At 43.3% G+C, this 4,417-nt stretch overlaps 1 non-coding gene across 1 annotated transcript; it reads right to left on the reverse strand.

Annotated features, from left to right (window-relative positions):
* Positions 1–2,560: 2,560 nt before the first annotated feature.
* Positions 2,561–2,652, reverse strand: trnar-ucu (transfer RNA arginine (anticodon UCU)). The gene is given in 2 exon segments: positions 2,561–2,596; positions 2,616–2,652. It is a non-coding gene; the product is annotated as a tRNA-Arg (tRNA).
* Between the last annotated feature and the right edge of the window lie 1,765 nt (positions 2,653–4,417).

Genomic DNA, 4,417 nt, shown 5'->3' on the forward strand with positions numbered 1-4,417 from the left:
CTTTTGGGAAAGATTATTAGAGATATGATTTATGATCACCGAAGAAGGAACCAGTTGATTCGCAACAGTCAACACGATTTTGTGGATAGCAGGTTGTGCCTCACAAACTTTATTGAGCTTTTAGAAAAGGTCAACAAACAGGTGGATGGGAGTAAAATGGTTAACATGGTGGATATGGTTTAAACGAAGGCAGGGTCGGCTGTTGCATAAAATACAGAGACATGGGATTGACGGTGATTTAGCGGTTAAGATCAGTAATTGGTTCGCTGAAAGAACACAGAAAGAACTGCCTTGTGGCAGTTAATGGAAAATATTCATCCTTGAGTTCAGTTACTCATGGTGTACCACAAGGTTCCTTTTTGGGTCCACTGCTGTTTGTCACCTTTATAAATGACCTGGGTTCGGGCATGGGATGATGGATGAGTAAATTCGCAGAACACACTAAGTCGATGGAGTTGTCAACAGTGCCGAAGTCTGCTGCAGGTTACAGACGGCCATGAATAATCTGAAGATCGGGGCTCAGAGTTGGCATATGGAGGTTATTGTGGAAAAGTGTGAGGTGATTTACTTTGGAATGAGCAACAAGAATACAACGTTCTGGGCTAATTGTAATATTCTTGGAAGCTTAGATGACCAGAGCGATCTCAGCGTCCATGTACATAAAACTCTGAAAGTGAACACACACGTAGATGGATTTGTTTGCAGTAAGCACAGTGTGTTAGTTTTTATTGGGAGAGGGATTTAGTTTCAGGGCCAAACGATCACTTTGCAGCTCCAGACATTTGTCTGGCATGGCCAAACTTGTCGATGTGCGTGCTGTTCCGGTCGCCACGTTATAGGACGGATGTGAAAGCATTGGAAAGGTTGCAGACGAGTTTTCCTAGGATGTTGCCTTCTGTGAAGGGAAGGTCTTACGAGGAAAGGCTGAGGGACTTGAGGCTGTTTTTGATAGAGATAAGAAGTTTGAGAAGTGAATTAATAGAGACATAAAAGATGATCAGAGTTTGCCGGAAGGTGGACAGTGAAGGCATTTTCTTCAAATGGTGATGGTTGGCACAAGGGCATATCGATGTAATTTGAGGGTGATAGATGCCGAGGTAGATGCCTTTCTCAGAGAGTAGTAAGGGTGCAGAACGCCTTGTCTTCAACAGTCGTAGACTCACCAACCTTCAGGGCAATTAAATGATCATTGGATAAACGTATGGCTTATAATGTCAAAATGCTGGTCAGATGGACTTCAGATTAGTCTTACAGGTCGGTGCAACATTAGTGCCAAAAGCGCTTTATTGCAATGTAATATTCCGGGTTTAAACTGTTCTTCAGCTTGAAGTTGAAATCATCTTTGGTCAGTATCAGTAAAACAAACACCTGGCGAGTATCCAATGCACAACTTTGGCAGTTCATGTGCTGCCATTCTGTCATGCAAGTACAGAAAGCTAACTAACTGCACCACTGGACCTGCCGTCTAATTGTGACGAACGGCTCCTGATCTTACCACTAGGCCCCTCAACCCAATTACTCTTTTTTTTCTGTGTATCTGAAATGAAACGCAGTGCAGAGGTGGTTATACTGATAACGGATCATCGATTATGAAGCATCAGCTCCAGGAAAATGTCATAGATAAATGTGGTGAAAATCGGTTTTATTGAATACTGCATACATTTACTGTGGCTTCCTGCGTTGGTCACAGGCAATGTTATGTGGCCATTGTACTGGGATTTTCCTTCTATCGGCTGCAAATCGTCAGACAATTCGATTCACTGATATTTCACCAACTTCCTTTGGCATGTACATTTGAGACATTGACCCACACTGCACACAACATCAACAATGTTCAGCATACTACGTGCACGAGAATGTGGCATGGTTTTTATGCAGAGTGAAGATTGAATAATGTTCTGCAAGGGCAAATTAAATTCAGTTTAATTCGTAAAGTCGCAAGAATCCAGAGTAAGATTCAAATGTCAGAAATTCACGTTCATTACCTTGGCCAGAATTCCAGCCCAGCAAAGGGGAAATCTGCCCCTGAATCCCCAGCATCCATGCAATTGCTTGCTCCATTTGTCCACTTGGAAACCTATGTGAAGGAACATTCAGCCTGAAGGAGAACTTGTGAGAATCCTCCGCTGTCTGATCTAAAGCTGGAACAAGAGCTGTCTATTCCAGCCGGGAGGGAAGCGAAGTGGAGATGAGACCAAAATATTATTTGGCGTTTAATTCATATTGTCCTCGTTGTGATTATTTAAAAATCTTAGCCAGAAATGGCACAGACACAAAGGAGCAGAAGGAGGCCATTCTTAACACCGATCCTGTCCTGCCACGTAATTTGATATCATCATGGTTCACACAACAATTTTATGTCTTTTTCCAGCCCATCCACAACATCGTACTGGCTAACAGGTATTTATCGATCTCTATCATAAATAGACATCGATAATGTAAATCTGTGGGAGGAAAATGTTCCGTTTCGAGACAGTTAGGTTTATGCACGAATATTACTGGTTTTGCAGATGAGCAGCCGAGTCTGCTCTGACCACTTTGCAAAACATAAATTAAAACACGACCCTGATGGGATTCGAACCCACAACCTTTGACTAGCAACCTGAATAGAAATGTAGAAGTCCAACGCGCTTTCCATTGCGCCACAGAGCCGCGCCTTCTGTTTCCTTTAAGCACACAAGTTTGCCTTTGACGCATTGCATTCAGGACACCCATCTCGCGCCTGTATGTCCTCGTCACACTTTCTGGGACCTGGTCCTTATCCACTAGTGCTCTGGCTCATCAAGTTTTCGGCTACAGACTGCTGAAACGTTCTAATGACACTTACCTTTACCACATGTTCAGATAATGATTTCCAGATAATCAATACTCTACAGGTGAAAGTATTCTTCCTAAATCTCCTCCTTGTCTCCTGTCTTTCATTTATGTTACTCTGCTCATTCCCAATACAGGCTTATCCCTGTCACACATATCTATCCTCTTCATAAAATGAGCACGTTAATCGGTTTCTTATTCAGCCTTCTCTGCGCTTAGAGTAACATCCCCAGCCTAGCTCGCGTACCTTCACAATGGGAGTGGTCAAACCCTTGCCATTCTTTTCACCTCCTGTGAAATTCTCCTCCTGCATTCAGACGCTTCCAGTATCTGGCGATTACAACAGAAAAACAAAGTTCTCAGAAGAAAAGCCAAAAGGTCTGAACAAAATCAGCAGCTCTTGTCTATCTCTGATGAGGAAGGAAAGTTAACGCTTCGAGTCCAATGATCCGTCTTCAGAATTAATGGGAAGGGAGGGTGGGTGAAGAAGGTGTAAGACGGCGGACGGTTTCTAAAATGATTGAACTTGATGTTGGGTCCTAAAGTTTTCATGGTCTGTCGGTAGAAAATGAGTTGCGTGCCTTCCAGCTTGTGTTGTGTCTTGAAGGAGCACTGCAGCAAACCAGAGACTGAAATGATGGCCTGGGAACACAGTGTCTAGATTTGAGTGGTGCTGGAAAAGCACAACAGTTCAGGCAGCATTCGAGGAGCAGTGAAATCGACGTTTCGGGCAACAGTCCTTCATCAGGAATACAAGCAGAGAGCCTGAAGGGTGGGAACACAGTGTAATGTTGAAGTTACGGAGACTGGAAGGTCGGGATAGTTTTTGTTGATTCTGGACAGAACGTAAGTGATCTCAGCTTTGTCACTAACTTTATTTTCCTCTCTCCATTGGAGAGAGATCACATTCTGAGCAGGAAATACAGTTGCCTCGATTAACTGAAGTGCAGAGAAATCTCTGGAACATGCGACCGGGAGCTTCCAGAGTGAGGAGAGATATCTGAAACCAGCAGGAAATGTAACTGACAACATCGAACGTTACAATGCAGTACAGGCACTTCGACCCTCGCTGTTGCCGCAACCTGTAAAATAATGTGATGTCCATTGTAATGGTAAATTAACATTTATTTTAAATCCAATAAAAGCACAGGGAAACAAATAAGTAATTATTTGACTTTGCAGAGGCATGTGTTGCAGACAGACAGAAAATAATGTAAAGTTAAACCGAAATAATAGCAGGCATACAAGGCCAGTAAACTACCATATCAGGGACAAACACTCAAGGAATGAGAAAAAAAATCCTTTTGATGCGGAAGACTCCTTTCCTCGCGTACCATTGGGGAAGGCATCCAGCGAGAGGTGGCAGGATTTGAGACGATGAATACTGCCGGCACAAAAAAACGAAAGATTGTGTTTTCAGCGACAATGTGAGTACCTGATTCAATGCACACATAAGGACAGATATGAAGAAACTAAATTGGCTAACTCAGGCAGCTAGAGCAGTCCAGGTAACTCCCGGCAAGAGGGTAGCCTGGCGATTAGGTATGGTAGATGTCTCGGAACCAAGATTAAGAAGGGTCCCTACTGAGTGCAGGGCAAAAGG

Source organism: Chiloscyllium plagiosum, unplaced genomic scaffold (assembly GCF_037043375.1).
Source record: "Chiloscyllium plagiosum isolate Xiang-an unplaced genomic scaffold, Cpla_swu_hap1 HiC_scaffold_40, whole genome shotgun sequence".
NCBI classification, from domain to species: Eukaryota; Metazoa; Chordata; class Chondrichthyes; order Orectolobiformes; family Hemiscylliidae; genus Chiloscyllium; species Chiloscyllium plagiosum.